This window comes from Pan paniscus, chromosome 10 (assembly GCF_029289425.2).
Source record: "Pan paniscus chromosome 10, NHGRI_mPanPan1-v2.0_pri, whole genome shotgun sequence".
Lineage (NCBI taxonomy): Eukaryota > Metazoa > Chordata > Mammalia > Primates > Hominidae > Pan > Pan paniscus.
Genome location: NC_073259.2, coordinates 117,417,869 through 117,441,767, shown reverse-complemented (window position 1 = coordinate 117,441,767; position 23,899 = coordinate 117,417,869). Strand labels below are relative to the sequence as shown.

At 40.5% G+C, this 23,899-nt stretch overlaps 1 protein-coding gene across 2 annotated transcripts in view; it reads right to left on the bottom strand.

The window, feature by feature from the left end:
* Positions 1-20,955, bottom strand: part of MYO1H (myosin IH) — a 94,319-nt gene extending 73,364 nt beyond the window's left edge. For both annotated transcript variants that reach the window (XM_055096092.2, XM_055096093.2), the window contains exon 1: positions 15,395-20,955. The gene's annotated coding sequence lies outside the window, so the exon portion shown is untranslated. The remainder of the gene's footprint in view (positions 1-15,394) is intronic.
* Positions 20,956-23,899: the final 2,944 nt, after the last annotated feature.

Here is a 23,899-nt window from a genome sequence, read left to right as displayed (position 1 = left end):
CCTGTAGCCCCAGCAACTCAGGAGGCTGAGGTGGGAGGGTGGCTTGAGCCTGGGAGGTGGAGGCTGCAGTGAGCAAAGATTGTGCCACTGCACTCCAGCCTGGGCAATAGAGCCAGACCTTGTCAAAAAAAAAAAAAAAATCCGCCGGGCATGGTGGCTTACGCCTGTAATCCCAGCACTTTGGGAGGCCAAGGCAGGTGGATCACCTTAGGTCAGGAGTTTGAGACCAGCCTGGCCAACATGGCGAAACCCTGTCTCTACTAAAAATACAAAAATTCACTGGGCACAGTGGCAGGCACGTGTAATCCCAGCTACTCAGGAGGCTGAGGCAGGAGAATTGCTTGAACCCAGGAGGTGGAGGATGCAGTGAGCCGAGATCATGCCACTACACTCCAGCCTGGGCAACAGAGCCAGACTTCGTCTTGAAAAAAAAAAAAATCAAATGGCCAATACAAATATGAAATGTGCAAATTAATATGCACCGTAATATAATTTTATACTTACCAAACTGACAAAAATTTTAAAGCCTAACAAGACAAGCTGGGAAGGATGTAGAGCAAGAGAAACTCTTATACTATATGGATGGGAATGTAAATTGGTACAATTACTTTGGAAAACAATTTAGTATAGCCTAGAAAAGTTGAAGACACATATCCTCTGACCAAGCCACTTAATTCCTCTTGTTTATGTGCTGTGGGGGACAAGCATAGGAAGGTACATGGCAGCGTTATTTATAACAACTCCAAAACAAGAAACACACTCAACTTCCACCAATAAAAGAACATGTTACTATTATGATTGCACAGTGGTATAGTCATACCACAAACAATTATATAGAACTTACAGTATGCCAGGCACTGCCCCAAGTGCTTCTTATATATGAATTCATTTGAAACCTTTCAATAACCCTATGAGGTAGTAGGTATTTTAGCTCCCATTTTACAGATGGGGAAACTGAGACACAGAGGGGTTAAATAACTTGCCACATAGCTAGTACATGTCAACTGAGATGGACACTAAACAGCCTGACTCCAGAATCCATATTCTTTTTAACACACTCCAGAAGGACACAAAAGATGACTTATAGAAATGGAAAAACAGGCCAATTCAGGATAGATTCAACAAAAATGTTTAATTCAGTCATGCTGTGTACAACTGTGGAAGTGAATCCATCACATGCTGATCAACGTGGTTCAATCTCAAAGAACAGCATTGTTCAAAGAAAGCCAGTCACATAAGAGTATATGTAGTTTAATTCTATTATAACAAGGGCCCCAAATAAGCAAAATTAAGCAATCTATTGCTTTCTTTGAGACAGAGTCTCACTCTGTCGCCCAGGCTGGAGTGCAGTGGTGTGATCTCAGCTCACTGCAGCCTCCACCTCCCAGGTTCAAGTGATTCTCCTGCCTCAGCCTCCCGAGTAGCTGGGATTACAGGTATGTGCCACCACTCTGGCTAGAGAATACTTTTACAGGTGGTAAAACAACAAAGAAAACCAAGGGTGGGTTTTGTATCTTTCACTGGGTGGAGGCATATGAGTGTTTGTTATTCTTTAAGTTATACATATTTATATATACTCTTCTGTGTGTGATATTTTGTAATAAAAATATAAAAGAAAGTAGACCAAGCTCATCTTAGGAATGTCAAAACCAAATTCCTCAATAAGTGATTAGCAAGTTGAATTCAACAAAACATAAAGAAATAGTAAAACATGACCAAATGGGATTTATTCCAGGAATGTTATATCAGAAAATCTAGTAATAAAATAGATTATTCTAAGAATACAATATTAGAAAACCTGTTAATAATAGATTTACCAAATCAATAGATCATGTGAAAAATTATACATCTAAGTTTTAAAAAAGCATTCGATCAACTCAATTTTCATTCTTGATAATTATAATTATATTACATTCTTGATAATTACAAAAACAGTAGACACTTATTTAACATTATAAAAATACAGCTATGTCTCAAAAGCTAGCACCATACTTAATAAACATAAAAGCATGCCTCTTAAAGTCAAGAAAAAGACGTAAGTTTTCTTTATCGTCCTAATTCGAAGTACTGGCCAATGCAATTAGATAAGAGGAGGAAATCAAAATAGAAACATTGGAGAAGAAAAGCATCTGCTGATTACTATTTCCAAGGAAAATCCAAACATTATATATGATATGTAAATTCAGGCCATATACAAAGTTAATAAACAAAAATCAATAGCTCTAATGTAACCAAATAATTATTAGTTAGAATATGCAATGGTAGAAATAACTCCCCTTAAGATATTGACTAAAGAGATAAAATATAGAGTAAGTTTATCACCAAATGTGCCAGATTTCTATAAAAATAATTTTAACACACTCTTGAGGAACACACAAAAAATTTAAACAAATGGAAAGATATACTATGTTCTTGGATAGGGAGATTCAATATCATATAGTTATTAATTTACCTAAGTTCAACTATAAAGTCCCATTTAAAATACTGCCAAGATTTATTGCATGCTAAACAAATTGAGTCTAAAGCTCATATAGAAAAATAAGTAAGAATATCCAGGAAATTTCTGAAAGAAACAAAAAGATTAATGAGAAGGTACCAGCCTTAGCAGGTATTAAGACATAAATTCAATGTTAAGACATAAATTAAGACATGATGACATATGTCTTTAATTAAGACATAAATTCAATAACATATCCTTGAACATGAATTGACAAGCAATTCAATATTGCTAAATGGAAAGAATAGAATTTATCCCAAACATACAGGTGGATTTATTAAATGGTCAAGGTAGTATTTCAAATTCATGGTAAGAAAATGAGTTATTCAATAAATGGCATTATGCAATTGTAAAAACTCAGAGAAATGTCATCTAAAAAGTGTGAATTTTACTGAATGTAACTTATACATTTATCAACCTAATTTTCAAAATTAATGTTGGAAACACTGGATAGTTCTATAAAAGGAAGGCTGGACATCTATGTCATATTTTACACCAAAACAATTCTGGAAGGATCAAAGATTTAAACACTAAAAAATAAAATAATGAAAGGAAAGTACTAGAAGAAAATATGAATGAAGGAAGACATGCCTAAGTATGACTAAAAACAACCAGAATCCACAAAAGAACAGACTGTTCATTCAACTACGTAGAAAATATTTCTCCCTAGAAAAAAACATTATAAGCAGAGTTAAAAGACAAATCAATTCTAGGAAAAATATTTACAATTTATAGCTCAGATAAATCATTAGGTTTCTTAATATATAAAAAGCTTCCATAAATCAATAAAAGTCCAACACCCCACACAAATACACCAAAAATGAAGGATGTAAACAACAATTCACAGAAAATACAACTTTGTCTTTTAAATATATGTAGAAGATACTCCATTTCACGCAAAAGAAAAATGCTATTCAAATATACTGAGATACGATTTTCATTTTTGGCACTCTGATAGCTAAGTTTGAGAACATACTCTTAGTAAGTGTGGAAAGGAATTACTAGCATCTATTACAAGTGAGAAGGTATATATATTATAGAATCTTTATGAAATGTAATTTGAAAGTATATTTCAAAAATTAGGCATATATTCTTTGACACAATAATTTCATTTGTAGATATTTATCCTCTAGATATGCTCTCATGTGAACAAAATAATAAGCAACCTCAATATCCATCAATAGGAAACAGGTAAATTAAATTATGGTTCATGCATCCAATGAAAGACCATAGAGCTATAGAATCTCCTAAATAGAATGCTACCATTTGTAAGAAAAACAAGGCTGGGCATGGTGGCTCACACCTGTAATCCCAGAGCTTTGGAAGGCGTAGGCAGGCAGATTGCTTTAGCTCAGGAGTTTGAGACCAGCCTGGGCAACATGGCCAAACCCCATGTCTACAGAAAAATACAAAAATGAGCCAGGTGCGATGGCACACACCTGAAGTCCCAGCTACTTAGGAGGCCAAGGTAGGAAGATCATCTGAGCCCGGGGAGGTAGAGGCTGCAGTGAGTCATAACTGCACCACTGTACTCCAGCCTGGGTAGCAGAGTGAGACCCTATTTCAAAAAAAAAAAAAAAGAAAGAAAAAAAAGAAAACCAATGTACGTGTGCATACATAGATGCTTATAAAGTCACAACATCTCCCTAAAAGCATGCCCAAGGAATTGAAAACCGTAGTTGCTTCTGGAAAAGAAGGCTTAAACTTTGTTATATATACCTGTTAGCTCTTTCTAAATTTTGTAACTTGTATTTGAAACATTTATAAAATAAGCAAATTCCTCTATTATTATCTCTTCACCCTATTTCTTTATAGCATTTTGTACAACTTACAGTTATGAAATTGCCATTATCCTAATAACTGCAGCTGACAGTGATTCTAATTACTTGATTCCTTGATCTTAGGCTGAGCCCTTCTAGAAGCCTCTCAGGGGTAAGTCTTTTTCATTGTGTGTCCCCAGCTTCTAGCTCAAGTCTTGCTACATAATTGGTGCTCAGCAGATTTGTCAAATGAGTGAATAAATTCTGTGCCATGTATAGATTTGAAATAATCTAGAGAATTCAAAGAGGAAGCATTCTAACTAAAGCCACTGGTCTGAGAGTGAGCACAGGTTAAAGAAGGAAAATCAACATTGATTTACCCAAATGTACCTCCCTGCCAATAAAATGTAATATTAAAATGGGTAGTAGCCCTTTCTATTTATTGAGTTTTTACTGTGCACAGAGCCCAGTAACTGGGCAGTTTACAAATCTCTGTCTCATGTATTACCCACAACAACTCCATAGCCAGATGGTATTTTCCTCTTTGTGAAAGTATAAACAGGGAAGCTAAGTGATGGGGGAGGCTGTGGAAGGGATCAGAATTTCAGCCTCATCCCACTGCTGGGTAGACATGTGACTTTGACCAATGTCACTGCCTCCTTTGGACCTTGGCATGATAGAGATGTCAGGAACTACCTTCCCAACTACATCCTCTTCCAAGACAATCCTTCCCCCGCTCAGTCCTGTTGAAGGGGTGAGCTGAGCTGGTCACATGTAGACAAGGGCATGGCACTACCCTGGCTTCAGCCAGGGAGGGGAATAGACCTACATTGGCAAGACAGAAATGGGCCTGGGAATCTGGGTTAGGGAGTGATATGGTTTGGCTGTGTCCCCACCCAAATCTCATCTTGAGTTGTAGCTCCCACAATTCCCATGTGTCATGGGAGGGACATGGTGGGAGGTAATTGAATCACGGGGGTGGGTCTTCCCTGTGCTGTTCTCATGACAGTGAACAAGTCTCACAAGATCTGATAGTTTTATAAAGGGGAGTTTCCCTGTACAAGTTCTCTATTTTCTGCTGCCATGTAAGACGTGCCTTTCGCCTTCTGTCATGATTGTGAGGCCTCCCCAGCCATGTGGAACTGTGAGTCCGTTAAACCTCTTTTTCTTTATAATTATAAATTACCCCAACTGAGGTATGTCTTTATCAGCAGCATGAAAATGGACTAATACAGGGGAGCCTATGAGGCTTAACTCATTTTGTCATGGAGAAGTGAATTACAGGGTTATGACGACCTATGCTGCTGACCATACTGGCCAATGCATAGGCAAATACATCAATTTGCAATCCCAAAGATAGAAAGACAGACACAGACTCTTACAACCTGGTAACTTCTTGGTTCCCATGATATCTGGCCATATGTCCTGTAACATGGCACACATGTACATGCATGTCTATGGGGGTGTGTGTGTGAGAGAGATTTTTAAATATTATCATTAATACCCATCCAATTTTTAAGCGTCAAACAGTCTGAAAAGCAAAAGCCACTCTCATCTCTTTGAACCTCAGTCTCTCCCCAGAGGTTTACCACTCTTCCTTGTGCATCCTTCCTGAAAATTTATGCCTCGATATCATTTGGTTTTTGTATTTATCCAGACAAAATCACATAAGATGCAGCATGCTGCATTTTGCTTTTTTCTTCCTTAGCAATATATTCTCTTGGATAGCGAAAATTTGGTACATATACACCATGGAATACTGTGCAGCCATGAAAAGAATGAGCCAGGCATCGTGGCTCATTTGGATCACCTGAGGTCAGGAGTTTGAGACTAACCTGGCCAACATGGTGAAACCCTTTCTCTAGTAAAAGTACAAAAATTAGCAAGGTGTGGTGGCACATGCCTGTAATCCCAGCTACTCGGGAGGCTGAGGCAGGAGAATTGCTTGAACCCAGGAGGCAGAATTTGCAGTGAGCCGAGATCACACCACTACACTCCAGCCTGGGTGACAACAGTGAAACTCAGTCTCAAAAAAAAAAAAAAAAAAGAGAAAGAAATCATGTCCTTTGCAGCAACATGGATGCAGCTACCGGCCATTACCCTAAGTTAATTAATGCAGGAACAGAAAACCAATTATGGCATGTTCTCACAAGTGGGAGCTAAACGCTGGGTACTCATGGACATGAAGATGGCAACAACAGAAACTGAGGACTGCTGGAGGGGGAAGGAAGAGAGGGGGAAAGGGTTGAAAAACTAACTATTGGGTACTGAGCATCACACAATAAACCCAGGTAACAAACCTGCACATGTACCCCTGAATCTAAAATAAAAGTTGGAAAAACCCCAATATATCCTTAACATCTTTTCCTATCAGCAAGAACCCTTTTTTTTTTTTTTTTTTTTTTAAGATGGAGTCTTGCTTTGTTGCCCAGGCTGATCTCAGCTCACTGCAACCTCCACCTCTCGGGTTCAAGCAATTCTCCTGCCTCAGCCTCCCGAGTAGCTGGGATTAAAGGTGTGTGCCACTGCACCTGGCTAATTTTTATATTTTTAGTAGAGGTTGGGTTTCACCACGTTGCCCAGGATGGTCTCAAACTCCTGACCTCAGGTGATCCGCCTGCCTCGGCCTCCCAAAGTGCTGGGATTACAGGCATGAGCCACTGTGCCCAGCCTATCTTATTCTTTTTAATGACTGTAAGTTGTCCCATTGTTTATTACCTTCAATTATCTGCCAAACATCTATTGAGCTCTTTTTACATCTCAAGCCCTGCTTTAGGCACTTGCTTGGGATATTTCAGTGAACAAGCCAGAAAGATATTCCTGTCCTTGAGGAGCGGACAGTCCTATAAACTAACTTTGTTTTTAGTTTTGCATGTCACAAACCATCTTGTAATGGGCATCTTCCTGCTTATAATTTGGCCTCTTCTTTGAGAGAACCAGTAGGAGATACTTGCAGAGGAGGAATTGCTAGGTCAAGACAATTTGGAGAGCTTACTTAGCAAATATTCATCAAAAAGATTGCTGCTGGCCATGAGTGGTGGTGCAACACCTGTAGTCCCAGCAACTCAGGAGGCTGAAGCGGGAGCATCATATGAGCCCAGGAGTTTGAGGTTGCAGTGAGCCATGATTGTGCCACTGCACTCCAGCCTGGGTGACAAAGCGAGACCTTGTCTTTAAAAACTAATTTAAAAATAGGCCAGGCATGGTAGCTCACGCCTGTAATCCCAGCACTTTGGGAGGCGGAGGCGGGCGGATCATGAGGTCAGGAGATCGAGACCATCCTGGCTAACACGGTGAAACCCCATCTCTACTAAAAATACAAAAAATTAGCCGGGTGTGGTGGCGGGCGCCTGTAGTCCCAGCTACTCGGGAGGCTGAGGCAGGAGAATGGGGTGAACCTGGGAAGTGGAGCTTGCAGTGAGCCGAGATAGTGTCATTATACTCCAGCCTGGATGACAGAGCAAGACTCTGTCTCAAAATAAATAAATAAATAAATAAATACATGAATAATAAATAAATATAAAAGGTTGCCGCAACTTCCCCTTCCACAAACTGGGTATGAAAATGCAGTTTTCCCCCAAATCTCTTTAGTACTTGTGTCATGGGTCTTTTAAAAAATTTTCTCCAGCAACGTAGCTGGAGATGGAAGCATTCCCTGAACTGCAAGCGAGAGAGAACATATTTTTGTACCGGTGACGGGCTTTTGTATCTCTTTTTCTATGATCCACCTACTCATATCCTTCCTAAGGGTCTAAGGAGAACTTATTTTTGTCTTTCATTTGTATGGTCTCTTTGTAAAGTTAGGAAATTAGCCTTTTCCTATGCACTGTGAATATTTTTCCCCATTTTCCCATTTTTCTTTTGACTTTGCTTATGAAACTTTTCCTGCAGAGAAATATCTGATGAAGGTAACTATGTAAAAGTGAGTTTTTCCTCCCCTGGAAGTAGCAGATGATAAAATAACAATTGACATACAGGTTGAGTATCCCTTATTTGAACTGCTTGGGACAAGAAATACATGAGATTTTGAACTTTCTTCTGATTTTGGAATATTTGCATTATGCTTGCAGGTTGAGCATCTCACATCTGAAAATCTGAAATCCAAAATTCTCCAATGACCGTTTCCTTTGAGCATCAAGTGGGCACTCATAAAGTTTCGGATTTGCGGGCATTTTGCATTTTTGGATCTGGGAAGTTCAATCTGTAATAATAAGTGACAATGTTTCTACAGCTGGTAAGTGGCAGAGCTGAGATTCAACCCACATCCATCATGCTTCTTGCTCATCCTTCTTGCCTCTACTCAGTTTGACCTTTTATATATCAAATGCAAATGTTCTATCTACATCTGTTCACTGCTCAATTTTGCACTTTGTTGCTTTGCATTTATAATTAAGTTTTTCTGCATCTGAGGGAGAGTCACTGATTAGTCTGGCACAGGGAGCTTCCCGTTCTTTGGCAAGGAGATTGTTCTGGAAGTTCAGAAAGAGGCACCTGAGTACGGTTTCTTGTCCTCTTAAACCGTGAAACAAACCCCACAGCTATACGGTCTCAAGCCAGTTCCACATTTGTTTCAAGGATTCTTACATGGTTAGCCTTGAGGGGTACTGAGAGGCCCCTGACTTCTCCAAGCCTGCCCCCACCTTGAATAAACTATAGCATTGGCTAACAATTCACCCCTGGATCCCTTTACTTCAGGCACTTAAAGTTGATGGGCCATTGGTACACAGACTGAAGTTGACAGGACTTAGATTGAAGTTAATGGGACATTGGTACACAGATTAAAGTTGATGGAACCCTGGTTTGGGACATTTTGCAAAAAGAAGTGATTGGAAAGAAAAGGCATAAGTTCTGAAGAAGGCACATCTGGGTGGTCTAGGACAGCGGTCAGTGGTCCCCAACCTTTTTGTCGCCAGGGACTGGTTTCGTGGAAGACAATTTTTCCATGGACGAGAGAAGAGGGAGGGAATGGTTTCAGGATGAAACTCCTGCTCCACCTGAGATCACCAGGCGTTAGATCCTCATAAGGAGTGTTCAACCTAGATCCTTCACGCGTGCAGTTCACAACAGGCTTCACAATCCTGTGAGAGTCTAATGCTGCCACGGATCTAACAGGAGGCGGAGCGTCGGCAGTGATGCTAGCTCACCCACCACTCATCTCCTGCTGTGCGGCCCGGTTCCTAACAGGCCACGGACCGGTACCAGTCCACTGCCCAGGGGTTGGGTACCCCTGGTCTAAATGGTAGGAGCTCACAGAAGCATCTAGGCCTCCCGTTCCATTATGCAGCCTGCATGTTGGCTCTGGGCCATGGTCTCACATTGGTCATCTCATCATCTTATTTAATCCTCACAACCCCCCTGTGAAATAGGTATTATCATCTTGATTTTTCAAAAGAGCAAACTAAGGCTCAACTATCTAAGACCCACAGATGGTAAGCAAGGAAGGCAGGATTCAAAATCAACAGCTGAACTCCAGAGCCTGTGCTCCCAACCAGCCTCCAACCAAGCTCACCACCTCCACTGAGGCTCCAAGTGTCCGAGGGAGGGGAAAAGTACCAGAAGAAAGAGACTGAGAAGAAAGCCCCAAAGCCATAATTCTAAATAGACGCTTGATCTACTTCAGTTTTGCCTAGATACAGCCATCTGCCTGGGAAGTATTTTCAGTTTCATGACGGAAATGGAATTGGCCCATGCTGAGCTATGTTACTGTTAGTTCAGTTGCTGGTTCCTGTTTAAAGATTACCTTGTTTATTTATTTATTTTAAGAGACAGGGTCTTGCTCTGTTGCCCAGGCTGGAGTGTAGTGGCACAATCTTAGCTCACTGCAGCCTTGAACTCTGGGATTCAAGTGATCCTCCTGCCTCAGCCTCTCAAGTAGCTGGGACTACAAGCACACACTACCACATCAAGCTAAGTCTTGTTTTTAATTTTTTGTAGAGACAATGTCTTACTATGTTGCCCAGGCTGGACTTGGTCTCCTAGCCTCAAGCGATCCTCCCGCCTCAGCCTTCCAAATCACTGGGATTACAGTTGTGAACCACCACGCCCTGCCTGAAGATTGCCTTTTGATGCTCAACATCAGTAATAATTAAATGTATGCAAATTAAATCAGCAGTACCAAGTTATTACCATAAGGTGACAAATAAGGGAAAGAATAATACTTGTGTATTAATTCTGACAAGGTTGAAGTGAAATTATAACCCAAACACACTGGAGGTAGCATTGTAAATTTTGATTATCCCTTTGAAAGGTAACATTATCATATGGAAAAAAAATGTATTGCTATTCCTTAGGACTTTGACTAGGGAAATATTTTAAGCAATTACAAAAATTATCTGTGTTTCTGTGGTGTTATCTAAAATGGTGATTTACATTAAATTTACAACAATAAGACATAATAGTAATGCCTATGAACATTATGTAACCGATATTTTCTGCCTTTTAAAAAAGAACGTGGGAAGCCGAGGCAGGTGGATCGGTTGAGCTCAGGAGCTCAAGCCTAGCCTGGGCAATATGGAGAAACCCCATCTCTACAAAAAATACAAAAATTAGCCTGGCATAGTGGTGCATGCCCAGTAGTCTCAGGTACTGGGGACCTGAGGTGGGAGGATTGAGCCCCCGAGTTTGAGGCTGCAGTGAGCAGTGTTCACGCCACCACACCCCAGGCCTGGGCAAAAAAGTGAGACCCTGCTCAAAAAGAACAGCAGAATACAATGTATATGGACACTATGATTATTAAATATGTATGTATGTGTATGCTTATCCACACAGACTGGACTGGACAGACAGTTACATGAGGCAGGAGGTACAGGTACTGGATTGCCCATGCTGTTCCCACTTCTTTTTTTTTTTTTTTTAAAGACATGGTCTCTCTCTGTTGCCCAGTCTGGAGTGCAGTGGCATGATCTTGGCTCACTGCAACCTCTGCCTCCCAGGTTCAAACAATTCTCCTGCCTCAGACTTCCCGGCTAACATATTTTTTGTATTTTTTGGTAGAGATGGGGTTTCACCATGTTGGTAAAGCTGGTCTCAAACTCCAAACCTCAAGTGATCCACCCACCTCAGCCTCCCAAAGTGCTGGGATTACAGGCTTGAGCCACTGTGCCCAGCCTGACCCACTTCTGATGTCTGTCTGTTTTCCCCACTGACTTGTCAGACACGGGGTCCAAGAGTATTTTATTTCTTTTTCGTCTTGCTATGTTACCCTATCTGTTTTTCCTCCACCAGCATCTATGCCTCCTCCTCTGACTTCTCCCAGAGGTACATCTTCTCGCAGGTGGGACTGGCCAGCAAGACACGCCTTCTTCTTTTTTTTTGAGACGGAGTTTCTCTCTTATTGCCCAGGCTGGAGTGCAATGGCGTGATCTCAGCTTTCTGCAACCTCTGCCTCCTGGGTTCAAGCGATTCTCCTGCCTCAGCCTCCTGAGTAGCTGGGATTACAGGCATGCACCACCGTACGTGGCTAATTTTGTATTTTTAGTAGAGCTGGGGTTTCACCATGTTGGCCAGGCTGGTCTCAAACTCTTGACCTTAAGTGATCCACTCGTCTCGGCCTCCCAAAGTGCTGGATTACAGGCGTGAGCCACCGCGCCCGGCCGACGCTCCCTCTTATGTAGCCACGAGGAAGGTGGAAGACACAGCTAGACTTCTGGATTCCTCTCTTCAGGAGCCTAGATCTGCATTTCAGGGGCATGGAGAAAGAAGATATCTACCACCAGGACTGGGTAAGTGGGAGAAGCACCCTAGGGAATACTCTCCTTGGTCAGGGGCAACAAACGAAATGTACTCACAACATCTAGGAAAGATACTAAATGTATTATGAAGAAAAAAGAAACAATTTACCATTTAACTAGCATGTAATTTTTTTTGTGCCAAACAAAGCAACATGCTGCATGCCGATATGGGCATATTAAAGGATGCATATCAAATGTGCTGGTGAGGAAGGAAGTACCTAATTGCGGAGATAACTATGAGGGAGATGAAAGAAGGAAAAGAAATTGGGAGAGAGGCTTTGGAAAGAGCAAAACAGTTGTGTGCTATGAACGAGGGACTCTCCAACTTCACTCCCTGCATCTAAGGCCAAAAGAAAACAACTTATTCTTTCTTGGCATAATTTAGGTTGTTTCTATTGCTTGCAACCAATGAAACTGATGGACTGCAAGATATGCTATGGCAAAATATGGCACATTGGCACTTGAAAGAGGAGCCAAAGCAGGCCATAGAAACTGGGTGACTTTGCCTTAAAAAGTAGGTGATTAAGACCCTCATTCCAGAGGGGTCTTTAGTATACATAGAGGAAAGGAATGTCCTCATCTGTGAAGACACGGAAATACCAAGAAGAATGTGGACAAACAGGCCTTGCTAAGTTTCTCCTGGTTTATTACCGTTAGATCAAACCCATCCTCTTTTGTCCAATCCTACTTCTACATGACTGTCCCCTCTTCATCAAACCCAAGCACAAATATACAGTTTTCTGTGGGTCTTCATTTCTGAAGGCTCCTGTGATGTGTTAAACAAATTCAATAAATTTATATACTTTTCTCTTGTTAATCTGTCTTTTGTAATTGGTTTCTCAGTCATGAACCTGCAAAGTTAAAAAAGATAGTACCTTTTCTCCCCTACAAAACAAAACATAGTGGATGACATAATTTTCAATAATAATATTTAAATGCAGAAGAAAAACAGATTCTCTTTTGGCTCAAACCAGACTTCACATCAAAACTAGAAGGCTGAATACAGAAAGATGTCCTTTCAATACATCTCACAGTCAACGGAGTCCTGCCTTCTCTCAATAAAATAATCAAGGACACACAGCTCATGTTTATGTCACCCAACAATTGTTTGGTGACTTGTGGTTTATAGGGAAGAGCTCTCATTTTTGCTGACAGAATTACTAAGCCTTTGGGTGGCTGAGCAATAAATGATATTGTCTATCTGCTTTCTTTTTCCAAACTTAAACAGAAGGCAATCTGCCCCAATCCAAAGACAATTATTAATGACTCCCATGGCTGCGTGATTCAGTTGTGATTTTTGCCCTGTCCAAATCTCATCTTTTCTGTTACTGACTCAATTGTTTTCTTTGCATTGATGCAAGATTAACAACAACAGGGCCTCTCTTCATCTTGTTCTATGTAATAGTGTTGCACAGCAAAGCATTGGGTTTGCTGGTTAGTGGTTCTTCTTTTTTTTTTTTTTTTTTTTTTTTTTTTTTTGTGAGACAAGGTCTTGCTCTGTCACCCAGGCTGCTGGAGTGCAGTGGCACAATCACAGCTCACTGCAACCTCGACCTCCTGAGCTCAAGTGATCCTCCTGCCTCAGCCTCCAAGTAGCTGGGACCATGCAGGCACGTCCCACCTCACCTGGCTAATTTAAAAAAAATTTTCATAGAGACAGGGTTTTGCCATGTTGGCCAAGCTGGTCATGAACTCGAGCTCAAGTGATCTGCCTGCCTCGGCCTCCCAAAGTGCTGGGATTACAGGCATGAGCCACTGCACCTGGACTGCTAGTTTTCATGACACATATTAAGACATAATTGTGCTCATCTCTATGCCAGTTAGAATCATCTAGATGCTTTCACTTTGTGAAACTAGTTTGATTTTTTAAAGTTTTTTTGGGGGGTAAGTCCTCAGCAAATGACTCAAAAACGAGTCACGAAAATCCAAATAGTGGTTATCTTTAGTGGGTATGAAGGGAGTTAAGTGGAGGAGGTATATGAGGGGCTTCTGGGGTGCTAGAACCTTCTATGTCTTTACCTGGATGGTTACTACATGGGTGTACACTTTATAATTTATTAAGTTGCACATTTATTTTATGCACTTTTCAGTGTGTGGGTTATGTCCTACAATAATAAGCCTTTTAAAAACATTGCATGGCAAAATTCTGTTGTATTTTCCTTCCAAGAAAAGAATTGGGACAACAGTTCCAATGGTCAGAGAAAGGCCACACTTTGATTTTTCACTTATTCTTTATAAAATTACAGGTGGGGAAGCCAAGTAGGTGAGAAGCCTTATTTTATCTGGAAAATTAGACTTGTGGAGATAGCAGGGAAATAGCAAAAGGAAAAGAGAACAACTTGACAGACGTGAGTTGTGTTCATAGGTTGGGAAGGAGACTCTATCAGTACTCCGTTATACCTTCAAAAAGTGTAGATTATTGTTTCTATTTCTCCCCTAACATAGAATCCTGTGGTTGTCTCATGTCTAAAACGTAAAAACCAACCAAGATTTTAGGCAGTCTTGTAAACAAGACCTATTTCTGTTAACCTCTCTAATTCACAATTGAGAAATGCTCATTTGTTTTTTTCTTTATGGGGTTCAGTATGATTATTCTCATGGAGAAAGAGCAAGACTATAGATTTTTTTGACTCCAGTTCACACATCTTCCATAAGGACCAAGGAAATATTTTCCATGGAACAAACACACCTACTCTCTACCCTCATGAAGGCAGATGCTTGAGAAGTTAGAAAACTATGTGTTTCACAAAACATTTAGCCTACAGTCATCAGAAAACAACAGCTATTCTTGTCTTCAGTCCTCAATATTATTAGTGAAGAGAGAGAGAGAGACAGAGACAGAGAAGAGAGATGGGGCAGGCTAGACCCTGGCTATGGTGGTCGCCTAATTGGCAACAAAGCATCGTTGAAACTCTGAAGTTCACATCTCTGCATTGATTCACGAGGCACCAGAAACTCCCATTAATTTTGTCATAAACCGATTAGAGCTGGTACACAAACTCAAGGGTCTCAGTATTTAGACAGACAATGAATAGCCACCCAAATCCCAATACTTTCCCCAGTAAAACCCACTGGGAAACTCTGAATAAGTTCACAACGAGGTGACATTTGAAATTCCCTGCAGTCTCATATTTATCCACATACATCCAGGAAATAAAAAAAAAAAAGAAAGAAGAAAAAAGAAGGGTAGCCAAGACAAAGTGCCAGCTACCCATTCCTGGGACCTCTTGCTTGTTCCTAAGAAATAGGCTCCAAGAATCTTGTAAAGGGCTGACCGTCCGGCCGCCGGAACAGGACAGAGGTCGCGGGGAGTCGCTTTACTTTCCCAAATCAAAAGAGGGGAAAGTAAGTGAGAAAATCTCCCGAGTTCAAACATTCCTTTAAACTCCACAACTTTAAATACTAACTGCGTTTCATGGCTGCCATCTTGGAAAACATTAGTTTGCCAAAGACGCCCTTTGATTCCCATTTGGGATGGAAACGCTTGCAGATAATCCATTGAAACAGGTCCGCACAAAGGCCTTTTCGCAACAATCATGGTGCTTGTGAAGGACAACATTTTTGTGCGCAAAATAAAACATTTTAATGCGCTACAATCCATTACACATATAGCCCTCCATTTCCTTTCAGTAATTATTCATTAGAAAACATTTAACGTCACTGTGGATTTCACACTAGGCAGTCCGGACACAAAGAACAAGAGATGGCCCATTTATAAGGGGCTGGGGCCTTCTTTTCTAATCTGAGAAACTCCAAGGAGGTGGGGCCCGCGGGACACAACAGGCAGGCTAAATTGTGCGGTTAACGGTCAAAGCCCCCCTGCCTACTTTGACACTCATTTAAAGATGACAGGGAACAATAGAGATTTGTTCTGTGCAACCCTTTCTTGTTATGCCGGCGACATCAGCTCCGCACATGAAACTGCCCGATATTTCATTCCACCTGCCACCTCCCTCCCGCCTCGGTCGACTCTCTCCTCTGCTACTTTGCTTGTCCCCACTTTAACACAAAGAGACAGGTAAAGAATATCGTTAAGAAGGGTCCATTCAGCATGTCAGCTTTCATAATACAATTGCCTGTCAGGTTCCCCATGAGCTATGAGGCGCTCAAATGTCTGGGTTTAGGCCAGAAATCCGAACCACGGTTAGGTTAGTGAGCGGGGACAGCTCCCCGGCCACCCCCTGCCCTCCCGTAGCGGAAGGCCATCTCCCGGGCACAGACACCGAAAACCATCTTTGCTAACAAGAGTTTGAAACACTTGCTATACATCAGCAAAGGACCACATGCCAACTCCTGATGGGCTGGGTGTATATTCCTTGAATGCCTGTGTTTAAAAATTTTACTAAAAACTCATACCCAAAGGCCCAAAACCCTATTGGAAAGGTTGGGAAATATTTATCTTAGAGCCTTTTTTTTTTTTTTTAAACACCACAGGATGCTTCCCCCAGAAGTGGTGGAGGAAAAAAAAAAAAAAATCTTAAAGCCTCGCCAGATTATCTGATGTAACTAATCATAAAGGAATATGTACAGACCTAAAACGCTCATGGTATCGCTTTTACTCTGCATACTGCAGAGAACACACTATCTCGTGATGCTTGCAGAATGCACTGAGAGGAAACCAGTGAGTCAGAATAGGAACTGGCTTTCATAAAAAGCCTTTCGAAAACATTGCATGGCAAAATTCTGTTGTATTTTCCCTCAAAGAAAAGAATTAGGACAACAGTCCCGGAGACGAAGTCCACACTTTCATTTTCAACTTACTCTTTATAAAATTACAGTTAGGGAAGCTAAGTGGGTGAGAAGCCCTGTTTTATCTGGAAAATTAGTTAGCCTTGTGGAGATAGCAGGGAAATAGCAGAACCAAAAGAGATCAACTTGATTATACCGTCAAAAAGGGTAGATTATTGTTTCTATTTCTCCCCTAAGACGGAATCCTGTGGTTGCCTTATGTCTAAGGCTTAAAAACCAACCAGGACTTCAGGTTTACAGTCTTGTATACCTTTTTACATTTCTAAAAAAATGACTTGTGTCACTGTGTTATTTTTCTTATGACAGCAATCCTGATATTTGCACATTACATTTGCTTCTGGTAATTGTCATGATGCGTTATTGAAAACTGCCTCTGGTCATTGAGCCAAACCTAAGAACATACTAGATATCAGTGGATGCTTAAGTAGAAAGCAATATTCATAATGATGCCAACTGTAGAAACTCAGTGAGTGGTCAAGGAAATTCAAAAAGCAAGAACAGTTTTGCTGCTCTGCATGAAAAATCAGCAAATGATGGCCCATGGCCCCAGTCCAGCCCACTGCCTGTTTTAGAATGACACGAGCTAAGAATGGCTTTTACATTTTTAAATGGTTGGGAGAAAAAAATCAAGAGAATAGTATTTCATGGCATGAGAAATGGTTGGGAGAAAAAAAATCAAGAGAATAGTATTTCATGGCATGAGAAAATTATATGAAATTCAAATTTCAGTATTCATAAATAAAGTTTTATTGGAACACAGACACATTTATGTTTGCCTGTGGCTGCTTTTATGCTACAAAGAGGTGAGCCTAAGATACTTACTATCTGGCCCTTTACAGAAAAAGTTTGCCAACCCTGTTCAATGTCCCGTTTAGCACACATCCTTCTTTCCTTAGGCACCATATTTCTGAATCAATGGTATTTTAAAACTGCACACACCAAGAGAAGCAAAGTGGAATTTCAAATATAACCCTTTTCCAATCAATGTTTAATGGTTTGTAATACATCCCTCAAGTTGGGATACTTCTAAATTAGGACCTTTTTTTATTCCCAGCAGCTCTGTGTTCACAGCACCTAACAGTGTTGAAAAAGAATGCTATTTAAAACCCGAGTTGAGACATCACCTTTCCAAACCCATGATTGCTTCCTGGCTCACTAAACACGAACCAGAAATTAATGCTGCAAAGAGCAGGCAGTAGTTTCCTCATAGAACTGAATGCATTTTTGTTCAATGACCAGATGGAGAGGGCTGCTCTCTAGGAAGCCCCTCAGAAGGTGCTGTCCCCAATTTGGAATAATATTCAGTGGCAGCTAAAATGTAAACCAAACACACATCAAGAAAGAAGCACGGTCTGATGCTTTGATTCAAGGGGTCTTAGCTATGGAATTTACAAGGATCAAATCTGAGAATGATAATATTGCAAGTTTTTATGTGTTTGATTTACCCAACACTGACAGCTCTATAGTTGAAATGAAGGATTATCTTTTTATCTAACAACAAGGGGACTGTTGGTGTTTTATTATCCAGCTGCAGCCTCTTAATCACCACTGAATGCGTATAATTATGAATATCAGCAAACAGAATAGTGCTTCTAAATTACCTTAGAGATTAGTCTCCTAGTAAAAATGAGAGCAGTTCATAGTCTTAAATTGGCCCATGGGAGTTAGAGGTGGAGGGGAAAAAAATGCCATTACATGACCATCTTTTTCAGCATAAATAGAGGGTTAAAAAACATTAAATGCAAAGCCTAGTCTTCTTGCACTACTTCCTACTGATAAATGTTAGAAAAAAAAATTGTTGGAAGTTTATAGCAGTTTTAAATAGAGGATATATATTCTGATCACATTTAAGCTTTCCCAGAGCCCATGAGGTTCTTTGAAGTTGTTTACCTAAAAGAATTTGTAGCTGATCTTGTAAAAAAACAAAAAAACAAAAACAAACAGAAAGGGCTTTTCTTGCCTTAAGGAGAATCCTCCTGGTATCCACAGCTATCTTTCTCTGGAACAAAAGATATTTCATGGTCTGGGAGCCTTGCAAACACTCAGTAGAAATTGGATATTGACAATGGATTATGTTAAAACCTGTTTGGACCATCAAATGCAAATTTTTTTCAGGGTTTTGTTTTTTCATCTCAGTCTGAGTCCCTTGGGTTAGTAAGAAAATTAGTAGACTTCACACAGTAGACAGCTTTCAACATGGCTTTTAAATTATTCATCACCCAAAAAGGGGTGTTTAAATAATACTTGGTTAAAAGTGGTTGTGACTTGAGGTACATTTAGAAACCACTTAAAGCTAAGGCTGTGGCCAGGTGTGGTGGCTCACGCCTGTAATCCGAGCACTTTGGGAGGCCAGGACGGGCAGATCACTTGAGGTCAGGAGTTTAAGATCAGCCTGGTCAACATGATGAAACCCTATCTCTACTAAAAATACCAAAAAAAAAAAAAAAAAAAAAAAATTTGCTGGGCGTGGCAGCACACACTTGTAATCCCAGCTACTTGGGAGGCTGAGGCAGGAGTCAGAGGTTGCAGTGAGCCAAGATCAGGCCACTGCACTCCAGCCTGGGTGACAGAGACTTCATCTCCAAAAAAAAAAAAAAAGAAAAACCAAAAAACAAACAAAGAAAAACAAAACAAAACAAAACAAAAACAAACCCAAAAAACAAAAACCTAAGGCTGTGGTCCTCAAACCTCAGCATGCAGGAATTTTACATGCAGGATGCAAACTTTAGCATCCTGGTGGATCTAGAAAACCCACAAGAGGAGGGCTCAGGAAGCTGCATGCTCGACAGGTATCGTAGATAATTTCTATAAGGGTATATCCCAGGCCCATAGCTATAAGCCCTTAAATTGTGGTCCATGGATGCAGTTCGAGCATCCACAGAACAAAACCTCAGGTCCTGCTTGAGTCAGAATCTGCATTTTAACAAGTTCCCTGAGGTGATTCAGGTGCACTTTGCTGTTTAAATTACATGGGTGTGAATATGACCCAGTCGTACGTTTCCCCAGTGATCTAGGGAAAATTTAAAGATTAAGTTAAGGAAGATTGCACGTAAGGAGAATTGTTATTCCCCTGAAGTCATGTGAATACAGAAACATTCATATTGAAGACCACCAGAGACAGAAAACTCCACCAAACACTGTGGGGTAGAAAAGGGGGCTCACAGAGGAGGGAGGAAGGAACCAAGACCACCAGGATAGACTTCTGCCAGCTCCGGCTACCAGGAACTCAGGGCCTGTTGACTGTGCGGATGGCAAGGCCAGCTTTTCCTTCTTTTCCCACAACTAGACCTTATTAGAATTTTTCCAACCCCTTTTCCTCCATACCAAATGCAAGTCAGGCTATTTCTCGTTTGTAATACTAAACTTGCCAAGGAGGACAGGCCCCCTATTCTCTTCTCTTCCTTCTGGAGAGTTGGGCCAAAAAGGTCTAATCTCAAATGTGTAAAAGTAAAGGCTAGGCAGACACTGAAACCAAAAAGATACTGCTAGTCCCTAAGATTCCTCTTCTTGAAGAAACATATTTTTTTCTGTCCCAATTTTTAAATAAAAAGCAAAATATACAAGCTCTTTAGCCAGAAACTGGCTATGTTTACTGGAAACATTCATTCCCTAAAGGGCAGACATCTTGGGCACTTATCCTGGGCATGTGGTAACCTGGGAATTGCAGGCTGGGATTTTTCTTTTCTTTTTTTTCTTTTTTTTTTTTTTTTTTTTTTTTTAGACAGAGTCTCGCTCTGTCACCCAGGCTGGAGTGCAGTGGCGTGATCTCGGCTCACTGCAATCTCCACTTCCTGGGTTAAAGCGATTCTCCTGCCTCAGCCTCCTGAGTAGCTCAGACTACAGGCGCGTGCCACCACACTCGGCTAATCTTTTGTATTTTTTTCTTTTCTTTTTTTTTTTTTTTTTTTGTAGAGACAAGAGATTTCACTGTGTTAGCCAGGATGGTCTCGATCTCCTGACTTCGTGATCTGCCCGCCTTAGCCTCCCAAAGTGCTGGGATTACAGGCTTGAGCCACTGTGCCTGGCTTCAGGCTGGGATTTTTATAGCTTATTATGGCAAGGGAGGAGACGGAGAGTAAAAGAAGAAGAAAGAGCATACACAGTCACCCCTTGTGTGACAAATATGCAAGAAATAAAGATAAATGTGTACAATTCTTACAATTTTACTTTTCTGAATTTTGCTATTGCACTGAATGATTTGTGATAAGACAGATGGGGATGAAAAATACACTTATTAAATAAACAGTTATTAAAAGCCCCTAAAACTCTTTAAAATGGGATCTTTTTGTTTGATTACAGAAGAATTACACCTTTATTTTAGACATTCTGGAAAAAATGCAACAAAGAGAATAAAAATCATTCATAATCCCACTGCTCAGAAATTACCACTGCTGGCCAGGCGCGGTGGCTAACGCCTGAATCCCAGCACTTTGGGGGCTGAGGCGGGCAGATCACCTGAGGTCAGGAGTTTTGAGAGACCAGCCTGGCCGACATGGTGAAACCCCGTTTCTACTAAAAATAAAAAAAATTAGCCAAGTGTGGTGGTGGGTGCCTGTAATACCAGCTACTTAGGAGGCTGAGGCAGGAGAAGCACTTGAACCTGGGAGGCGGGGGTTGCAGTGAGCCGAGATCGTGCCACTGCACTCCAGCCTGGGTGACAGAGCAAGACTGCTTATTGTGGAATATTCCTTCTAGTTCTCCCCACCCCTGTGCATGTGTGTGGGTGTATAAATAATACTCGGATAACATTTTATATATGGTTTTAGATCATTTTAAAAATAACGTGATTCATCTTTATAAATTAAGAACGACACACCTAAATATATTTCAAATATCACATCATTTAGATTTGAAACATCTAGAATTACAAGTTTAGGAATCAAAATTCAAGCAACAGTTTATTTCCCGGTAAGTTCTATAACCACAATTTTTTAAAAATTAATTAATTTATTTATTTATTGAGATGGCGTCTTGCTCTGTCGCCCAGGCTGGAGTGCAATGGCGCAATATCGGCTCACTGCAACCTCCGCCTCCCGGGTTCAAGCGATTTTCCTGCCTCAGCCTCCTGAGTAGCTGGGATTACAGGTGTGTACCACCATACCCGGCTAATTTTTGTCTTTAGTAGTGATGGAGTTTCACCGTGTTGGCCAGGCTGGTCTCAAACTCCTGACCTCAGGTGATCCATCCACTTCGGCCTCCCAAAATGCTGGGATTACAGGCATGAGCCACTGTGCCCAGCCTCACAATAATATTGTTTATGAGTATTTGGGGCAAGTACCCTTGATTATAGTATTAATATTAAGGACTAAAATTATTTTCATCAACAAATGTTACCACTTGAAGACTCTACTAAAACTGGTATTATATTGGGTGGGGGCATGAGAACACCTTTTGAGGTAATAGTGGCGCTCTGTGTCTCAATAGGGATTTGGGTCACACAGGTATATACCTTCATCAAAACTTACCAAATGATATATCCAAGGTTAGTGCTTTAGATTGTATATACTATTTACCTCGAAAGAAAAAACACTGAACAAGAGCTAATGGCAGGTGTGCAAAGCATTTAGGGGAAGTATGCTGATGTCTGCAACTTTCTTTGAAATCTATCCCCCCAAAATAAGATACATTAGTGGTTACAGGGATAGATAGATGAAAAATAAGCATAAGTAATAGGTTAATGGTAGAATCTAGGTAGTGGGTGTTTTCTGTACAATTTCTTCTTTTCTGTATGTTTAACACGCTTCATCATACATGTCGGGGAGAAAAATAATCTGTTAGATCTATGCTAAAAGGCTCAAGAGATGTCTATAACGAGACATGCAAGATGTAGCAAAAGTGTATGTAATAAGGATTCTAGTTTTGTAGAATCAACAATGATGAAAATACATTCATGTATGTATGTGGGTAGCTACCCAAATAGCCCCATATGTTTCTATGACCATGGAGACAATTACATAAAGACCCTGGGGGAAGGAGGTGGAGAGTGGGAGGTGAGAGATGAGGGCTGAATATGCTCATGCACACGAAGAAATGCAAGATGCATGGGCCTCAACATGCCGTTGTTAGCCAGGGCTGGCAGAATTTCAGATCATTGTCATTTTCTTACAATTTCCTATACCGTTTAAAAGATCCTTTCTACAATGGTCATTTATCATTTATGTAATTAAAAAGCTATTTTTATGGAAAAAAAAAAAGTGGTATTATGAACAGAGCCAGGCTTATGTGACGACAAGGAATCCATTCCCCGAAAGAGAAAAAAGGCTTCATCTTCTGGACTGTATTGAGAGAAACTTCTTGTCCCACTCACTAGTAAAAGTTACATTCTGAAGCAAAGAGAGCAAAGCATATCTTATGGAATCCTGAATGTCTAGAAAACAGCGTGGAAGGGAAAATAGAGTTTCCTTTTCTACATATGACAGCGATGAGTAAAAGCATGCAGTAATTTGAAGCAGCATCTCCAACCACCGTGGAATCTTCCACATTAGATGGTGCTTTTACCAAGCAGAGACTAAATGAAATAATTTTGTGGCATCTGCAAAAACTACTATTAGAAACATTTACTCCAGAATCCGTGTTTTCAGCTTAAGAAGCAAATGGTGACACTGGAAATTTGAGTGACTCTAACAGGGACATGAATGTGATTGCAATCATCCTAGCCATGGGGGCTTTCTTCTTATTTTTCAAGTGAACCCAGCAGCTGAACAACCAATCAGCAAATATTTTCTGAGCATCTACTGTGTGCAAGGCATTATAGAAGGTACCTGGTCCCCAGGAATTTACAATCTCTTTAGAAATATAATGCAATTACAGGAGCAGTGAACAAGGCACCAGTTCTGGACACCATGTCTAATCTTTTAGATGGCTTTTAAACAGATACCAATAAAAAGATGGTTAATTAGGAAGTTACTTAAAATATTGTCATAAGTGTCTGCGGTGAAACTGTGTGATTTGGCTTTTTCCCCCCACGGTTTTGATATAAAATGTTTATTTTGTTAGTCAAAAGATAAGGTAAGATAGTAGAGGCTGATGGGAGGAAAGTGTTCATATTTTTACCTGGCATAAGAGTCTTTACAGCAATAATATAAAAACATCCTGGCCAGGTTTAAATTCAAGCTTTGATGTGAAAATCAGTGATAGTAAGATCAGTTGCAAAATTAAAAATA